This window comes from Magnolia sinica, chromosome 2 (assembly GCF_029962835.1).
Source record: "Magnolia sinica isolate HGM2019 chromosome 2, MsV1, whole genome shotgun sequence".
Taxonomy (NCBI): domain Eukaryota; kingdom Viridiplantae; phylum Streptophyta; class Magnoliopsida; order Magnoliales; family Magnoliaceae; genus Magnolia; species Magnolia sinica.
In genome coordinates, this window is record NC_080574.1 from 66,055,857 (window position 1) to 66,076,966 (window position 21,110).

Here is a 21,110-nt window from a genome sequence, read left to right on the forward strand (position 1 = left end):
AATTCGATGTGTGCTCAGACTCGACAGGCTTTTATCCAGGAAAAACTACAGCCGGCGTCAGGGGCAATTATGATAGCTCCTTTCGCGATACGCAATCCAGGATGCGTGGCACGCGAAGAAAGAAACAACGAGGGACGCGTGGAGCTCGAGGAGAATGCTAGGTTTATCTCCTCGCATAGAGAGGATCTATGTGATGGACACGTGGATGGCGCTAAAGGCAGTGTACATCCTATCCGAGGACACGTGGCAGACACCCAGGTTATCCCTCCCCTATCGATTCGTTTAGCTTGCGGGTCCACTTCGGATCTGGACCCAACCTCAGTATCCCCCCAATCTGTCGTCATACCTCCCTTGCCTCTCCCATTAGCCATTTCTTCCTCTATTTGCTTCTCACCCGTGCCCCCTTACAACTTAAGTCTTCTTTCTGCCTCTGATGATCATTCCGATTCTCGATATTTGTCCGACCGCAGTATGTCTGAGGTTCATTCTCAGACGTCTTCGCCCTGTTCTCCTTCTGCTTCCTCCCTCCCGTCTGCTGATGCTTTGGACATGGGGCTAATCACTCTTTTTCAAGATTCTATGTCTACTGAGTGTCTTATGGCGGAACCGCTTCAGATGATTGTTGATCCTCAAATTGAACCATCGACATCAGAAACGGACAGATCTAATCTGTTGGCCAAGATTCAGAAGAAGCGGTGGATACGAGATGCAATTGGTAAAGTGGGAAGGTCCCTCAGTTTGTCCTTCGGGGATAGGGTGGAAGATTATATTGCCTTATTTCAATGTATTGAAAATAGAGGCAGACCCATTGAGAAGAAATCTTCTCCTGCAAAACACTTAGTCAAGATTTCAAGCTCCTGCGAGTTGCTACGACTTGAAGCCAGCCCAAGGTTTATCTCAACTTCTGTTTCTAACTCTAGACGTCAGGGTAAACAGGGAAGCGTAGTGAGTCCATGAAGATGATATCCTGGAATGTTAGGGGGGTAGGCTCCAAGCATAAAAGGAGTATAATAAAGGTGACCATCAACAAAAAAAATCCTGACGTTCTCTGTTTAAAGGAGACTAAGGTCTCTCATTTTAAAGACACCCTCTTGGCAACTTTCTGGAAAGCTAATGACGCGAAATGGTTAACTGTTGATGTGGTAGGAAGCTCGGGTGGGATTCTCGTCGCCTGGAAATCTTCTAAATGGGACCTTGTCTCTTCTTCTATAGGCACCTTCTCGGTGTCAGTGACTCTTCAAGATAAGTCTTCCTCCACTCAATATCTTCTTTCAATTATTTATGGGCCTACCAGTTAGTCTCTCAGGACAGATTTCTAGGATGAGCTTGCACAGGTTAGACGGTCATTCTTGGGACCGTCATGTGTGGTTGGTGATTTTAATGTCACGCACTTTCTGGAGGATCACTCCAGATGCAAAAGACCCTCCGCTGCCATGGTTCGTTTCTCCAACTGGATCCAGCAAGAGTAGCTTATTGATTTGCCACTTTGGGAGCGAGATTCACATGGACCAATGGTCGGGCATCTCCTATCCAATCCCGCCTAGATAGATTCCTTGTCTCACCAGAATGGCTTGAGGCTTTCCCGACTATAAAGCAAATCGTTATGCCTCGTACCACTTCTGATCACTGCCCAATTCTTCTCAGTGTGGAAGATGACAATTGGGGCCCAAAACCTTTCAGGTTCAATGCTTCTTGGCTCCATACGGACTCCATCAGAAAATCACAGAATGGTGGTCATCTTTCCAGGTGAAGGGATTTGCTGGTCATAAGTTGCTCTGTAAACTCAAACTCCTCAAGGAGAAGCTGAAGGAATGGCACAGGGAGGAAGCTCAAAAACGTGAGGCAAAGATTGAAGCTCTTCTGTCCGAGTTACAGAGAATTGATTTCGACTTTGAAGAAACTCTGATGTCAAAAGAGGTCCTAGTCAGGCGTATTTCCATCATTCAGGACCTCTCGAACAAAGCTCTGGAAGAAGAAGCGTCCTGGAGGATTAAATCCAGAGCTAAATGGATTGCAGAAGGGGATACAAAACACTACGTTCTTTCATCAAATGACCAACATGCATTCTCGGGCAAAGGTAATTCTCAGTATCTACGACAAAGGCAACAGAATCGAGGATAGAAAGGAGATAGAAGATCTTGCCATTTCTCATTTTCAACTCCTGTCATCTGAGAACTAGACCAGACCGACTGTAGATTCTATTTCCTTTAACAGGCTTCAGGCAGATGATGCAGATTTTCTGGAATCCCAATTCACGGAAGAAGAGGTTAAGGCTGTTGTGGATGCTTTGGGAGCAAGGTGTCCCGTATCGGTATCGATTGGCATAATAGTGCTCTCCGATACCGATACGGATACGGGGGTGTAACGGTGATACGGGGGCGTAACGGCTCGTAACGGTGCAAATTTTTTTTTTGCCAAAAAAATATGAAAAAATATGGATTAAATCCAAAATATTCTAAGCATTCCAAATGTGCATTCATTTATAAATTGGAACATATTTATGGTGGTGTAACGGTCCACTCTTTGGTGAGAAGTTGTATCGGACTGTCTGATTAATTTTTGAACCAGGTAACCTGAATTTGACTACAAAATTCATATATTTAATTTTCTAAATATCTAATTTATATACTTAACAACTTGATATCATTTCTCCTAATAGTTCTTTAAAAAAATGAAATTAAATTCAGATAGATGGCATTGCCAATTTGGGGCTGACTTGGAGGACCAATCTATGCTCCAAATCAGCCTCAAATTCATGCAATTTATTACCATTATCCCACTTATGAATTAGTGGACATTTATTGGATAATGAATCATGACAAAAAAATAATCAAAAGGCCTTATTTTAAAAAATAAAAGTCCACAAATTAACAATTAAAACTATTGAAACAATTTGATTTTGGCATTGTTTGTTAGCAATTGCAATCCATAATTTAATTGGTAAATTTTAAGTTAATATATGTCTAGTGTACAATTTTTTAAGGGCCCGAATTAGGCGGGACTCAGATTGTGAAGTGTAGCACAAGTGTCAAAGTTTTTTGAGCCCACCCGTGATGAATGTGTTATATCCACACTGTCCATCCATTTGGCCAAATAATTTTAGGGCATGAGCCCAAAAATGAGGCACATCTAAAGCTTAGGTGGACTGCACCATAAGAAACAACAATAATTAAACGTCCACCATTAAAAATTTATTGGGGGCTACAAAAGTTTTAAATCAAGCTGACATGTGTGTTTTCCCTTCATCCACGTCAATGTGACCCAATTAATAGATTAAATGAAAAATAAACATTACAGTGGACCCAAAGAAATTTTTAATGGTGAGCATTCTATAACCAGTGTTTCCTATAGTGTGGTCCACCTGAGACTTGGATCTTACTAATTTTTTGGATCATGACCTAAAATGATATGGCAAAATGGATGGAAGGCATGGATAAAATATATACATTATGGTGGGGCCACGTGGCATGTGTACAAACCGTGCTACCCGCCTGGTGTACCTGTGTATTAACGTCAGTAAGTCCTGTGGTTCTGATCATGATGTATGTGTTATATCTAAACCGTCCATTCATTTGACGAGATCGTCTTAAGGCTTGACACGAAAAATAATACAGATCTAATTATCAAGTGGACCACACTGCAAAAAGCAGTGGGGGATTGAACGTCTACCATTGAAACCCTTTTTGGGATCACAGAACTTTTGGATCAATATGAAATTTGTTTTTCATCTTCATTCAGGTCATTTTGACCTTATGAACAGATTGGATGGAAAATAAATCTTATGGTGGGCCTACGAATTGTTTAACGGTGAAAATCATCATCTCTGCTACTATTTTTGGTGTGATCCAGACGATCTTTGGATACGATTCATTTTTTGGCTAATGCTCTAAAATGATATTTAAAAATAGATGAACGGTGTAGATATAATAAATACATCACTGTGGAGCCCATGTAACTTTGATCTCCTTTGAACCGTTCGTACAACTCGGAGCTCGAGGAGTGTCAGCGCTCGTCTTTGCGTGACACATACCTACAGCAGTAAGCAGCTCGCTGCTGCAAATTATAAAAAAAAAAAAAAATGGGGAGAGAGGGAAACGAAAAGAAAAAAAGAGGGAAAGAAGAGAAGAAAAAAGAGGGAAAGAGGGAAAGAAGAGAGAGAGAGAGAAAGAGAGAGAGAAAGAGAGAGAGAGAGAGAGAGAGAAGAAGAAGAAAAAGAATGCCGCAGCCGCAGCTGCCCGAGAAGAGGAAGAAGAAGAAGAAGAAGAAGAAGAAAAGAAAGGAAAACAGGTAAGTTTTTTTCTCTTCTTTTTCTTTTTTTTTAAGGCCCGTAATAGCCGTTACGGGTCCGTAACGACCGTTATGGCCCATAACGGCCCCGTAACGGCCGTTACGGTCACAGAATTCCTTAACGGGCGTTTCGACCCCGTATCGCGTAACAATGTCGGCTGTTACCGTTACGTATCGGCCGATACGGCCGTATCGTAACGGATACGGGACACCCTGTTTGGGAGGGGATAAGTCTCCAGGTCCAGATGGATTCCTGATCGGCTTTTACCAAATCTTCTGGGATTTAGTGCGCCGGGATGTCCTTCAGTTTGTCCAAGAATTCTATACTCGAGAAAGATTGTCAAAAGGCCTTGGAGCCACCTTTATTTCTCTTATCCCCAAGGTGGCGGGTGCGTCCTCATTTGCTGAATTTAGGCCGATTAGCCTAATAGGGAGTCCCTACAAAATGCTGGCGAAAGTTTTATCCGTTCGGTTGTCGAAAGTCATTGGGAGCCTCATTTCCAGCAATCAAAATGCATTCATAAGAGGAAGACAGATCATCAATGGTGCGCTTATTGCCAATGAAGTTTTGCACACCTGTCATAAATCCAGGTACAAAGGTGTCTTCCATAAGCTGGATGTTGCCAAGGCCTATGACCATGTGGATTGAGATTTTCTATTATATATGCTATCACGGATGAGCTTTGGAACCAAGTGGAAAAGATGGATCGCTGCTTGCATTGGATCGGCCCACTTCTCCATTATTCTAAATGGTTCGCCTAGAGGTTTCTTCAGAAGCTCGAGAGGTTTGAGAAGGGGGACCCTCTCTCCCCGCTCTTATTTCTTATTGTGGGAGAGGCCCTATCCCAAATGCTAAAAAGAGGTCAGGAGCAAGGTCTTCTTCGTGGTATTGAGATGTCGAGTCTGTCAGCTCCCCTAACTCATATTCAGTTAGTTGATGACACCCTAATATTCTCTGAAGCTTCGAATGAGAAAATTGAGCACCTTCTCATTGCTCTTCGGTGTTTCGAAGCGATTTCGGGATTACGGATCAATCTGAATAAATCAAAGATTCTCGGTGTCAATGTTCTGCAAAAGTCTCTCCAGAAGTTTGCTTCCATACTCGGCTGCCGCATCGATTCCTTCCCAACATATTTTGTTGGTCTGCCCCTTTCAGTGGGATCCCTGCCGAAGAGCATGTGGGATAGGGTAACCAGTAAATTTCAGCGATATCTGGCATCCTGGAAATGCCGATATCTGTCTCTCGGTGGTCGGTTGACTCTAATCAAAGCAACTCTATCTAGTCTTCCCCTTTATTTCATGTCGCTGTATAGATGCCCGGGGTCAGTTCATAGAGAGTATGGAGAAAATTCGAAGAGACTTCTTGTGGTTTGGCAAGGAAAATCAGAGGAAGATTCATCTTCTAGAATGGAATCAGGTGTGCAAGGTCTTCAGAGAGGGAGTTGCGAATGTTAAGATTCTGAAGCTAATGAATTTGGCACTGTTGGGGAAATGGGCTTGGCGATTTGCGTCGGATCAAGATGCCCTTTGGTCTTCGATTGTTAGAGGAAAGTATGGTGCTTCGCATGGAAACTGGTGGCCTAAAGATAAGTCATACTACAAGGTTTCTCAAATCTGGAAAGGAATTCTCAAAGCCAAAAACCATGTAATAGCTAACAGTAGGTATGTGTTGGGCAATGGTTCAGCAACTCGTTTCTGGGAAGATCTATTGGTTGGAGAAAAGCCTCTCAAATTTTTGTTCCTGCAAATCTATCGGCTTTCCCCTGACAAAGGGATTTTTATTAGGTGTGGTTATTTCACTTCCGCTCAGTTTGTTTGGGACATCAAATGTACCAGAAATCTCAACGACAGTGAGGCTGCTAATTATACGTCTCTCCACAATTATATCTCCAAATCTAAGCTCATCCCCTCTCAGCCTGACAGCATTGAGTAGCTGCTGGAAAAATCCGCGGTCATCTCTGTCAGGTCCCTCTATGTAGCAATTTATCCTGCGGCCCAACCTCAGTTTGATGCGACTCCTTTTATTTGGAAATATCAAGTTCCTCCTAAGATCAAATGGTACGGGTGGCTCGCGGCTCGTAATAGAATTCTTACTGTTAATAATCTGGCCAAGAGAGGCATGCAAATTGTCAACATTTGCCTTTGTTGTATGCGTCAAGCGGAATCCGTGCACCATTTGCTGGTTCACTGTCCCTTTATCTCGTCCATAATGATGGAGTTCTGCCAGCGTTTCTCTGTTTCCTGGTGTGTTCCAGAATCGGCTGCTAAGATGTTGATTGCGTAGAATGGGTCCAAGCTGATTGCGTGGAATGGGTCCAAGCTTGGCAAAATCAAATCAATTATCTAGTGCATGGCCATTCTGGCCATTTGGTGGGCTGTATGGGAGGAAAGAAATGAAAGATGTTTCAATGATCGATCGACTTCTACGAAGGGGGTGGGTACTAGGGCTAAATCGATGGTTTTAGAATGGGCTGTTAATGTAAAGGATTTAAATAGGGTTGATCTTTCTTTTTTAGGTGTCTTCTGCTATCTCAGCAGTTCTCCTTCTTTTGTTTCTTTTTCCCTTCTTTTGTAGTTGTTTCCCCTCTTTTAATGCATTTTGTCTTCGTTGCCTTTAAAAAAAAAAAAGATTAGGTTACTGTTTTCCTATGCTTATGAAGAAACATATATGCTTCTACAGGGCCTCCTTTGATGGTGATTGAATGAAGAATTCAATCAAGAATTAGACCTTTTATGCTTGGGAAAGATTCTATAGTTTTGGAGGGATTCCTCTATTCTTGGCATATATGTTTTCTATGCTTATCAAGAAAACATATACGCTTTTACAGGGCCTCCTTTGATGGTGATTGAATGAAGAATTCAATCAAGAATTAGACCTTTTATGCTTGGGAAAGATTCTATAGTTGTGGTGTGATTCCTCTATTCTTGAGTGTGATGACCAAGAAGATTAGTGTGATGCTTGTCTAGATCGAGCTAAATGATAAATTTGTATTTCTGACTCAACAGTGTTGTTTCTATTTGCTTCTTTTCTTTCAGTACATTATTACTTAACTTTCAATGCACGTTTAGTAAAGGCATGCGGAAATATTGCAACGATACCTTTAACTAAGTTTCCAAGTTCACTAATTGACCGTAAGTATTCTGAAATGGGCGAATTGAATTGATTTACACTTGATGTGAATCAATTATCCATCTTCTCTTAACCAAAAGACTCAAATTGGCAAATCCCCCACTCATGAATTCAACAAGCTTCCTCCACTGGTTTGGAGCTCTCAATCCTTAAACTGGCCAAAACCATACCAATTACTTGGGACCTTGCATGAATGGGATGGGTGGAAGTTATGCTTGAGAAGAGGATGCTAAAGCTTGGATCAAGGATATGATGCAGAGGTTGTGTGGTTAGCAAAAGAGGATATATATATATATATACGGACAACCCCATAACGTGTAATGGTTGCCACCGTTACCTTTACGTAACGGCCTTTACGGCACACCATGTATCCAACCTGTCTTCTCTCTTATTTATTTCTTGAATGTTATTTAGAATAAGTGCTTTTTGTCTCCACCACCTCACAACAATCCCTGCTCCATTGCTTGGATATTCCTATAATTAATTTAGTTTTGCCACCAAGCGATGACCCACCCATCTGGACACCCTCAACAACCTCCACCAATCCTTCCCATTATGGGGCTAATACAATTTTTTCGGATTTTTTTTTTACAATAATAATAATATATATAATAAAAGAGACTGTAACGGCCGTTACACCCCGTATCGTAAAGGTAACGGTGGTGGCCGTTACCGGATACCTTGATTTGGATAATCTAGAAAAGCTCATATGTTGGCAAGAGAGATAGACTGGTTGGAGCATCCATTTCTTTATTCTTGAGAAGATAAAAGTGATAGAATCAAGAGATAATTATGGGAGGACATGGACTAAATGATGCAAGGAATTCCAAATGGAGAGAGGATATTTGTAGGAGGAGACTTTAATGATCACGTAGTAAAAGATAGAAGAGAGTATGAAAGGATACATGAAAGATATGGTTTTGGGAGAAGAAGTGAGATAAAGGATGCTATCCTTGATTTCACTATGGCCTATGTTAAACACAGACAAGCCAAACAGACTTCTTTCTACTTGGGAAGATAGAACAATCAACATGTGAAGACTGCAAGGTTATATTAGGAGTGAGTTTGACTAGGCAACACATTTTAACGGTCCCAGATCTTTACATTGAGAAGTGGAAGGACTGAAATTAATCCGTCTAAAAACGAGATGGTGGAATTTAAAAGGAAAGAAAATGATGTTAGTTAGTAATAAATTGATGAATGAAGGAAAGTAGAATGTCGAGGAAGAAGTTAATATTATGTGGAATGAAAAGACTAAGTGCATTAGGAAAGTGGTGAAAGATGTTTTTTAGAGTATCAAAAGGGTATTGCCACTCATATAAGGAAACTTGGTGGTAGAATGACGAGGTACAAAAGACTATTAGCAAGAAATGACCATGTTTCAAAGCCTAGCAAGGAACTAGAAACAAGAAAATTTTAGAAGAATATAGAAATGCCAAAAACAATGCTAAGAAAGAGTGAGGTTAAACTTAAGACAATGGTGGTCTTTACAATAAATTGGGGATAATAGAAGATGAGAAAGATATCTTCAAACTAGCAAAAATGAGAGAGGAAGGGTAGGGACTTTAATGCAAGGGCGTTTTCACACCGGGCTTAAGTGGGGTTGCCTATGGGATGTAGGGGCACACTCGGGGTGGGTGGCCCGTGTGAGGCGGGTGGCTCATGTGAGGCGGTACCCATGTAATTTGGGGCCTACGAGGGGGTTCAACAGAAGTCCTAACCCATGCGATGTGGGGCCTGGGCTATAAGATAAAGGGATTAATTCGCCATACTCTAACAGTTCGAGCTTTTAGAGCAAGTGGTTAATTGTCCTGCATCAGACTTTCTCTATTTCGAGTTGTATAGCTGGTTTAGCTTTCTAGTTTTTGTATTCTTTTTGTTTTTGTTTCTTTGCCTCCGGTTATATAATTGGCTTTTGTTTTGTTTGTTGGTTTTGATTTTGCTTTGTTTCAAGGTGTTCTAAAACGGTAACGGTAGCCATAATGGCCACCACTGTTGCCGTTATGATACGGGCCGTAACGGCCGTTACGACCCCCGTATCAACCGTTTTTTATTTTTTGAAAAAACTGTTACTGGACCATTACAGGATCGTTACAGGGCCGTTACAGCCGTTTCAACCCCATAACGCGTAATGGTTATGACCGTTACCGTTACGTAACCGATTTTGAATACCTTGACTTTGTTTTTCTTTTGGGTTGCTTTTGGCTCCCTTTAATAAAGTTCAAACTTTAAATTTTATTTTTTATTTTTTTAAAAAAAAAAAAGTATTTACAGTGATGACTAGAGGGTATTTGTTAAGGATGATGAGATCAACCAAAACGGAGTTAATGACGATCACTTTGAGAGCTTAGAGATGGAACTAATCATAAACTCAAATGAGGTTACAGGCTATAGATACTTTCATAGGATTAGGATAACTGAAGTGAAAGAAGCTTTGACAAAGATGAAGATAGGAAAGGCCCTTGGAACAAATGATATAGAAGTGCACAAGAGATATTGGTTTATTTTGGTTGACAAAGTTGTTCAACACGATTGTAAGATTAAGGCATGAGATGGATGTAGCAAAAAATCAATTTGGTTTCATGCTAAGAAGATCAACCATTGAGGGTATTTTCCTTGGACAATTGATGGAGAAAGAATATGATCATGGTATGCCGTAAAGGCCGTTACGGAAAGGTAATGGTGGAAACCGTTACATGTTATAGAGTTGAATAGTCATAACAGCCATTATGAAAAAAAAAAAAAAATGACCTGTAACCGCCATTAACAGCCCGTTAGACCCCTTGTAAAGGCCATAAGAGCCCCATAATGAGTTGTTATGAGGCAAATACTGGATTTTTGGATTTCTTTTCTCAACGTTATGGGACAAATATAGGTTTTTTGGAGTTTTTCTTTCACTAAAAAAGAGACTGTAACAGTCATTACAAAGGTTGTAACAGCCGTTACAGCCCGTGTCGTAAACATAACGGTGGTGGCCGTTATGGCCACCGCTGCCGTTATGGAATACCTTGCATATGATAGGGTTCATAGAGAATTAATCTAGTGGGTGTTAGGAAAGAAAGGAGTCTCAAAAAGATATATTAACATAATTAGGATATGTATGAGGGAGCGGCAACAAATGTTAAGGACCACTAGTCGAGAGAGAAGTGTTTCTAAGTACTGTAGGCTTACACTAGGGATCGGCATTGAGACTATATATATTGCATTAGTTATGGATGAGTTAATGAGGCGTTTATAGGAAGAGGTCATGTCATGTATGTTGTTTGTAAATCATATAGTTTTGATTGACAATGTGAGGGAGGGGTGAACGCAAAGCTAGAACAATGGAGAGGTGCTTTAGAATCTAAAGGTTTTAAAATTAGTCAAACTAAAATAAAGCATATGGAATGCAATTATAATAACAACAGGCCTGGAAACGAGGAATTAGTTAAGATTGCTAACCAGAAAGTGCTCTGTAATGACCATTTTCAATATCATGGGTTGATAATTAAGGAGAACACAGAGATTGAGGAGGATGTGCCTCTAATCGACCAAGATATGCCTTTAGAGTTTTATATGATCACCGCATACCAATGAAACTCATCATCCTCATCTAGGCCTTATCCCAACTAAATGGGATCAGCTACATTAATCCTTTTCCACCATTCCTCTCTATCAAGGGCCATAACTTCAGTTAGACCATAGGTCATCGAGTCTTTTCCTAACTCCACCTATGTCCTTTTAGGCCTTTCCCCTGCCCTTTTAGAGCCTTCAACTTGTACCAACTCACTCCTTTTAACCGGTGTAATTCTTAATCTCCATTGCACATGACCAAACCATCTGAGTCTTACTACCTATTGGTGTTACTCCCAAGTTCCCTCGAATGCATTCATTTCTAATTCTATCATTCCTTCTCTTCCTAGTTCCCACTCATCCATCTCAACATCCTTATTTCAGCTATACTTGTCCCATGAACATGTTGTTCCTTAAATTGCCCAACATTTTGCCCCATGAAGCATGGTTAGTTCTATAACTATCCTACAAAATTTCCTATAACTATCCTATAAATTTTCCCCTATAGTTTCATTGGTATGCAGCTATGCTATAAGACTAGCCATGCTTTATGGGACAGAATGTTGGATGGTCAAGGAACAACATGTTCCTAAAATGAGTGTAGCTGAAACAAGGATGTTGAAATGGTTCAATAGCAAAATGAGGAAGGATTGAATTAGAAATGAATGTATTTGAGGGAACTTAAAAGTAGCACTAATAGATAATAAGATGAGAGAAAGTTGACTTAAATGATTTGGCCATGTAAAATGGGGACCAAGAACTACACCTGCTACGAGTGAGCTAGTTCAAGTTGAAGGCTCTCAAAGAGCAAGGGGAAGGCCCAAAAGGACATGGGTTGAAGTAGTAATAAAAGACTTGATGACGTATGGTTTAACCTAGGATATGGTCCTTGATAAAGTAGTAAGGCTTAGACGATGATCATGATGATGATAATGATGGGAACAAGACAAAGTGAAGTGGTAAAGTACCAGTTTTGAGCAAAGCACTAGGTTTAGATGGTTTTCCTATTTCATTCTTTTAGGTGCTCTAGGAGGAGTTTATGGGTGATCTTATAGTGTATGTGTCAAAGTCCTACGGTAGAGGTAAGATATCAAATGCTATACGGATTTTCTTTATCAATCATGCTCCTAAGAAAGATGGTATGGAAAGTCTAAAATATTTTCTTCCCATAAGCGTTATCAAAGGACCGTATAAAATATTGGTCAAATTTCTTGTGACAAGACCTAGGAAGGTGCTCAATGGGGTGATTTCAAAGCAGTGAGTGGCTTTTCTATCTAGGAGACAAATTCTTGACATGGAACTTATCGATGATGAATGTACTGATTCAAGATACCAAGTACGAAGGTCGGGGTGTATATGTGAGGCATACATGAAAAAAGCATACGACTACGTTGATCAGGATTGCTTGCACTATACATTCCAACTTATGGGACTTGGGTCGAAATGGAGGAATGGATGCAAAAAATGAGGGAACTCAGTGTTCCTCTCCATTTTTTGAATGGATTGCTCAAATGAATTTAGAAGGTCAACGAGTTAGCATCACATTGATAGTGTCATATTGAAGTTATGGCCCTTCATAAAGTGGAATGGCGGAATTCACCCAAACCCCATTAGTTGGAATAAGGCTTAGACAATGATGAGGATGAAAGGATTAGCATCAAGGGGCATGCTCTCCCCATCTATCTTTGTTATTATGGCTAAAGTATTGAGTAGGATGATGGAAAAGGTTCTAGAAGAAGGCCTAATGGAAGGCTTTAAGTAGAAAACGATAATTTTAACATACCCCATCTCTAATTTGAGGGACACCTAAGAAGATGGAGAACCTAAGAGAAGTATTGAGATGCTTTGATAGATGTTAGGCTTGAAGATAAATCTCCCCAAAAGTGAACTGTTAGGGATTTACTTGAGGGAAGAGGTCGTCGAGAGCTTAGCAGAGCAATTTTAGGTAGGCAAGCACCCATCTTCTTATCTCACACTTTCACCATGCATTGGGAAACACCCGCCACAATTGTGGAATGTGGTGGTCACATGAGTAGAAGAAAATTGTCTAAGGGGACGCATCACCATTTATCAATTAACTCTTTCCAACATGACAATTTATTGCATGTCTCTATTCCAATGTCCTACAAGCATGATAAAAAAAGGCTAGAGAGAATTTTCGTGGCAAGATAGGGAAGAAAAGCACAAATTCCACTTGGGATAGTGGGGAGAGGTATATAAAATTTTAAAGCAAAGGGGAAATGGTTATGGGAATTTGGGGGAAGGGGGAATGGGAGTGTGGAATGAAGTGGTCGAGACCGAATACGAGATCTGCATAAGAGGGTGGTATACCATAGATTCATCACTGTATAAAGCATTGGATTTGTGGAAAGAGGTGAGAAGGGTGGAAGAAGTTTTCTCCAAATGAATCTTTCGCAAAATTGAGAAGGGAACCTGAAAAAGATTCTGTAAGAATGTTTAGTGTGAAGAATGAGCTCTCGGACACGTGTTCCCTCAATTCATATGGTCATCATCATCATCATCATCCAAGCTTTATCCTAATTAATTGGAATAGGCTAATTGTTTGATTCATGATGAAAGTTGTGGCATAAGTTAGATGTTGGTGTACGACCTGACACACCCCACCTTTATCAAGGCTAGGGACTGGCACTGAGAGCACAAAATCTCATAGGAGCAATGTAATAGACTATTACATAGGTTGATTACAAGCAAGCGCTATCTAATAATCTATTACATAGGTTGAATGCAATTAACAAGTTGCTTGTTTCATATGGTGCCGATGGTGTGGATGCCAAACTTTCAAAGGAACCTTATGACGACGAAATGGGAGACTTCCTTGGAATCATGGAGAGAAAAGGTTGTCAACAGGTTGGGTTCAAGTCGAGTCCTAGAGTGCCCATACCAGCCTGATCAAGTGCGGGTCTTGTCGAGTCTAAGACTCACTTTTGAGGACCTGGACCCATAATTAATTAGATCTAGGTATCCATTGGGTCTTTGGACCATGGTTTCAAGTCAGGTTCAAGTCAAGTCATTAGGTTCGAGTCAAGCAAGGGCTACATGAGTGGAACCACCGAATGAATGGATTATATTGCATGCATTTGTGCCCCTTCCACACATGCGTGGTGTGTATATGAGCTCTCTCACAAGAGTGGCCACTTAGCAAACCTCATTCCATTTGTTGGACTAACTAATATATAATACTACTAACAAAATTAACTAGACCTAGCCTAACCCAACTTTAATCGGGTGCAAGATGGTCAAATCAACCAAAACCCGACTAGACTTAATTTTTAACCTGATCCAAAATGGACCCAAGCATGGCCCAATTTCTGAACGGGTCCCAAACGTTGGAGCTGGACCCATAAAAATTGGATCAAATCCATCAGGTACCTATTGGCAGCCCTAGTGTAGAGGTTGAAAAGATGGCATTTGTGCCCTTGGGTGGGATGCCTAGAAGTGGGTGTTTGACAAGAACAATCTGTTCTAAATCAAGTCTGTGTATTTTATGATAGTGGATGTTGCAACCAAAGGTGTGAGCGTGAACTAGGCCTGTAAAAGTTGGGTCAGCACCATCAGGTACACATTGACAGCCCTAATGTTGAGGCTAGAATGATGGCATCCGTCACCTAAGGAAAGTGATGCTTGGAATTGGGGATTCGAGAAGAACAGTGTGTTCTCAATAAAATCTCCATATTATGTGATAGTGAATGTCACAACCAAAGGCATGAACACCAGATTCCCCACATTTGGTGATCCTTAGATCCCCCTAGGGTGATTGATTTTGGTTGGCTTATGAGGAAGGATAAAATATTATCCATTAATCATTTGAACGGAAAGAATATGCACACCACAAATGTGTGCATTGATGCCTTCATAATGAACAAACAATGAACTATTTGTTTCTACAATATGAAATGTGATATGTTGGGTATTTGTGTGATAGATTCTTCGCCCTCTTCAGGATTGTGTAGGTGATGCTACATAGGGACAATTCACGCTTTTCTTTAGGTGTTGCATGGGCATGAGGGCATGGGGATAGGAGAAAATTGCTATGGCATCTCACTTTGCTTGTGAACCTTTGCTCAATATGGAAGGAGAGAAAGAATAGGACTTTCTGTAACATGGCAGAAGTGGTTTCTAGAACTTTTCAAAAGGCAAAAGGGAAGGTGATCAGTTGTCTAGGGGTCTCATACGTCCGGGGCTAATAATTGGGAACAAATTCTAGAATGATGCGTGAATGTTCTTGTATGTAATGGTCCTCATCGTCCTCCCCTATTTTTGATGTAGCTCTAGATTTGGTTTTAATAGAATCTTAGACAACTATCAAGAAAATTAACACTTGAGAAGACTTCAATACAAGATATTATAGGATTTAAAAGAGCGTCATGAACCACGCACCTTTTTGGACAAGTATGGGTGAACCCAACACTTTGAAATTGTTTTATCTACAAGGAATTGTTAAAAGTCGGGTATTGGTGTATCGAAAACAAAGCAGATAGAAGTAGGGAACACATTAAAGAAGGCCATTTCCTTGTTCCATTCATTTGTCTCTCACTTGAAACAAAACATGCATATGTTATCCTATCTAAGGGAGCAGCATCTCCCCACATGCACAAAAAATTTCTAAATCACTCATATTAATGAATCAATTGGATTAAGTCTGTGAGTGTAGCTAACCGATGCCACCAATTGAAGAAACTGATGCAAATTAGATTGCATCTCAAGAGGCACAAACTCTGAACAAAAACCAAACTGAATTTAATCGACATATGATTATGTTCATTACAGTCGTAATCCAGAGGCTTCTTGTCAGTAACAAGGTCAAACTAATACGCGTACCAAACATACAAGTCCGCCATGCCATGATTTGAACTCATTACAAATAAATAAATAATTACACAAATAACAATAAAGAAAAGAAAAAAAAAAAATCGAATGGCAAATCATCGAGAGTTAAGACAAGACGCTCAAATGCAAGAAACAGAATTTTCCGTTCGGCTAAGGGATGGTGCAAGTGGGACACATAACATTCAGTTGATTTCAACTGTTCATCTGATCAGAATGGGCGACGCCTGAATATCCTCCCTATCAGATGATCCCAGCAATCCAATGGTGGATTATTTCCAAACTACACTTAAATCCAACAGACCAAATTCAGCAAGGAACTCATCGCATAGCTAGGACCCTCAAAAAAAGGGATTCCAGGGCACCTCCGAGGGATCCACGATAGCACCAACCATTCAAAAGGTCTGGATCACAAAAGGCTGGCCCTAACATACACAGTCTGTTGGGGGATCCTCCAAACTATTCCATCACACATTGTATATTTTCCTCAATTTACAACCTCAGCTATAACCTGGAAACCTTCTCATACACGGTTTCCTTCCAAAATCAATCAATTTCCCAACTCCCGCAGACAGCATTCCATCCATCCGATTACATTAAAAAATTCAGAAAAAAAGGAGGAGGGAATCATATCCAAAAGCTAAAACCATTAATGACGGATCAGATAAAATAAAAATGAAAAATGAAAATTTCCCATCTCGACTATCAGCAAGGCAGTCTATCGACCATCGGATCGTTCCACCATCCGAAAGAGAATGGCATCGATGCGAGCTGAACCAGCTCGAAAATCACAGCAACTTTTTCTCAAAATTACAACTTCGACCCAATACAATACATCAGATTTAAAAGAAAAGGTAGTATGGGAATATTGAAAACATTTCCGTACCTTGGAAAATCGGAAAAGAGAGAAGGAAGGAAGAATTTGCGTTTGAATGAACAAATCTTAATCTTTCTGCTCTTTTGTTTTGAGATGGAAAGGAGGGAGCTGCGAAGCGGCGATAAACAAGAGATGGAAAAAAAGAAAATGTAACAGCTCCTAGGATTCTTTTATTTTGTGTTCCGCGTTTGTTAAAAGACGGAAATCACCCTGCTGTTTTCGGTGGACGGGAAAGTTAGGACGACCGTAATCCTCCAGCGGATGCGACACCCGAACTATGTGGGTCGCACTGTATTGGGCGTCTGACATCTGCTCCGTCCATCAGGTGATCCTTTCTATGATAGGCCCTGAGACCAGAACTTTGTTCTGTCCACAGCTCACACGAGCCACACCAATGGGAGCAATGGGGAGTGGACACCAAACGTTGCTTTGTGTGTAGCCCAGAATAATGAGAAATTTGCGACTGTACGACCCATTTATAGCCCATTTAGGAAACTAAGCCCACCTCATTTTCCTTTGCGAGAATACGCCCCAGCTGTACGGAAGGCTTGCCAAAGGTCGAAAATGCCCCTGCTTGCTCCTTCAAGCGGATATGCGGTGCTCGAAGACGAGCGCTGACACTCCTCGAACTCCGAGTTGTACGAACGGTTCAAAAGATATCAAAGTTACATGGGCCCCACAGTTACGTATTTATTATATCCACAACGTTCATCCATATTTCGAGATCATTTCGGAGCATTATCCAAGCAAAAAAAATCATATCCAAAGAGCAACTGGACCACACCACAAAAAGCAGCAGAAAATTGATTTTCACCTTGGAAACTTTTGTAGGGCCCACAATAACATTTATTTTCCATCCAATATATTCATAATGTCACAAAGACCTGGATGAAGAGTTAAAACAAATTTTGTAATGATCCAAAACTTCTGGGACCCCTAAAAGGGTTTCAATGGTAAACGTTCAATCTTCCACTGCCTTTTACAGTGTGGTCCACTTGATAGCTAAATCTATCTTATTTTTCTTCCCAAGCGTTCATACGTGTTCGCCAAATAGATGGACGGTTTAGATGTAACACATACCTCATAAAAGGACCCACAAAGGCAATGGGGATTACAATAGGAAAAAAGAGAGCTGGTATCTATGGCTACGGATTATAACCATAGGGACAACCGCAGCCAATGCTTTTCCAATATGTCCTCTACTATACATCGAAGGTCTTTCGATATGTACTTCGATATATCGAATGTCTTTCGATTAATCAGAAAAGGTCCAAAATTGTCCAACAACTTTGCATAAAAAATCCTGTAATTTTCGATTAATCGAAGTGTATTCGATATGTATCGAAGATATAGCTACAGATTATAACTGTAGCCATAACTGTAGTCTGTAAAAGTCTATGCAAATTTTTTTATTTTTTATTTTTTATTTTTTACACGGAGAACTTTATTCTACCTACAATTTTCTTTAATACATATTTATATAAATATGTATATATAGGCATATAAAAAAAAAAATTCTCCCTTTTTTTCATTTATTTCTCTATTCATTTAACAAGAATATCTTCTAAACCAAAATTAGTTACTTGACGTACCCTATATGATTTTGGGGTAGAAGAAGATACTTTAGCCAACTAACCTAGTTATTTTCCAAGATTCCATTAGGTCGATGGTCGAAAATCCATTTCATTCACTTTGCGGTCAATTTCAATCAGTTCGTGGTCATTTCCATGCATTTCACCATCAATTCCCTCCACTTCACAGACAATTCCATGCATTTCACGGTCATCCCAAACTATTTCGTGTTGATTCACGATCATTTCGAGGCATTTCACGGTCAATTCCCTTCACTTCACAATCATTTTAATGCATTTCACGGTTAATTCGCATCAATTCATGATCATTCCCATGCACTTCAAGGTCATCCCAAACTATTCCGTGTTGATTCACAGTTGTTTCGAGGCATTTCGCGGTCAATTCCCTTCATTTCACGGTCGTTGGTTTGAAGCGATTTGAGCGCGAAATGCATGTAAATGACCGTGAAGTGAAGCGAATTGACCGCGAAATGCCTTGAAACGACCGTGAATCAACACGAAATTGTTTGGGAAGACCGTGAAATGCATGGGAATGATCATGGTTTGAAGCGATTTAAGCACGAAATGCATGCAAATGACCGTGAAGTAAAGGGAATTGACCACGAAATGCCTCGAAATGACCGTGAATCAACACGGAATTGTTTGGGACGACCGTGAAATGCAAGGGAATGATCATGGTTTGAAGTGATTTAACCGTAAAATGCACGCAAATGATCGTGAAGTGAAGGGAATTGACCGCGAAATGCCTCGAAACGACCGTGAATCAACAAGGAATTGTTTGAGACGACCGTGAAATGCATGGGAATGATCATGGTTTGAAGTGAATTGACCGCGAAATGCATGCAAATGACTGTGAAGTGAAGTGAATTGACCACGAAATGCCTCGAAATGACCATGAATCAACACGGAATTGTTTGGGACGACCATGAAGTGCATGGGAATGATCATGGTTTGAAGTGAATTGACCACGAAATGCCTCGAAACAACCGTGAATCAACACGGAATTGTTTGGGATGATCGTGAAATGCATGGGAATGATCATGGTTTGAAGCGAATTGACCGCGAAATGCATGCAACTGACCGTGGTGTGAAGGGAATTGACCGTGAAATGCCTCGAAACGACCGTGAATCAACACAGAATTGTTTGGGATGACCGCGAAATGCATGGGAATGATCATGGTTTGAAGCGATTTGAATGCGAAATGCATGCAACTGACAGTGAAGTGAAGGGAATTGACCGCGAAATGCCTCGAAATGACCGTGAATCAACACGGAATTGTTTGCAATGACCGTGAAATGCATGGGAATGATCATGGTTTGAAGCGAATTGACCGCGAAATGCATGCAAATGACCGTGAAGTGAAAGGAATTGACCGTGAAATGCCTCAAAACGACCGTGAATCAACACGGAATTGTTTGGGATGACCGCGAAATGCATAGGAATGATCATAGTTTGAAGCGATTTGACTGCGAAATGCATGCAAATGACCGTGGAGTGAAGGGAATTGACCGCGAAATGCCTCAAAACGACCGTGAATCAACACGGAATTGTTTGGGATGACCGCGAAATGCATCGGAATGATCATGGTTTGAAGCGATTTGACTGCGAAATGCATGCAAATGACCGTGAAGTGAAGGGAATTGACCGCAAAATGCCTTAAAACGACCGTGAATCAACAAGGAATTGTTTGGAACGACCGTGTAATGCATGGGAATGATCATGGTTTGAAGCGAATTGACCGCGAAATGCATGCAAATGACCATGAAGTGAAGCGAATTGACCGCGAAATGCCTCGAAACGACCGTGAATCAACACGGAATTGTTTGAGATGACCGTGAAATGCATGGAAATGATCATGGTTTGAAGCAATTTGACTGCGAAATGCATGCAACTGACCATGAAGTGAAGGGAATTGACCTCGAAACGACCGTGAATCAACACGGAATTGTTTAGAATGACCGTGAAATGCATGGGAATGATCATGGTTTGAAGCGAATTGACTGCGAAATGCATGCAAATGACCGTGAAGTGAAGGGAATTGACCGCGAAATGCCTCGAAACGACCGTGAATCAACACAAAATTGTTTGGGATGACCGCGAAATGCATAGGAATGATCATGGTTTGAAGCAATTTGACTGTGAAATGCATGCAACTGACCGTGAAGTGAAGGGAATTGACCGCGAAATGCCTCGAAACGACCGTGAATCAACACGGAATTATTTGAAATGACCGTGAAATGCATGGGAATGATCATGGTTTGAAGCAAATTGACCGCAAAATGCATGCAAATGACCGTGAAGTGAAGCGAATTGACCGCGAAATGCCTCGAAATGACCGTGAATCAATACGAAATTGTTTGGGACGACCATGAAATGCATGGGAATGATCATGGTTTGAAGCGATTTGACCGCGAAATGCATGCAAATGACCGTGAAGTGAGGGGGATTGACCGCGAAATGCCTCGAAACGACCGTGAATCAACCCGGAATTGTTTACCAGATGCAATATCACATCTTCCAGTCCATTATCATATCCTTCTTTGAGCACTTCGATCAATAGAGATTCTTTACCAGATGATGATGGACAATCATTCTCAATTGACCCATACAACAACATACCCTCGATTCCATCACCATCTCCTCCCCCTTCTTCATTTAAATCGAGCTTCTCGATCAGCGAATGGTGCTCACCTCCTCCACTTGAAACCCTTCCCCAGTCAATAAGATTCTGGTTGCTGGACCATTGAGGTACATTTTCGATATATCGATATTTATTCGATATATACTTACTTCGATATATCGAAATATCGAAGATATAATCAATAA

The 21,110-nt window shown here is 40.8% G+C and overlaps 1 protein-coding gene across 3 annotated transcripts in view; it reads right to left on the reverse strand.

The window, feature by feature from the left end:
* Positions 1-16,856, reverse strand: part of LOC131237169 (probable ubiquitin-conjugating enzyme E2 23) — a 51,498-nt gene extending 34,642 nt beyond the window's left edge. For all 3 annotated transcript variants that reach the window (XR_009167081.1, XR_009167080.1, XM_058234839.1), the window contains exon 1: positions 16,701-16,856. The gene's annotated coding sequence lies outside the window, so the exon portion shown is untranslated. The remainder of the gene's footprint in view (positions 1-16,700) is intronic.
* Between the last annotated feature and the right edge of the window lie 4,254 nt (positions 16,857-21,110).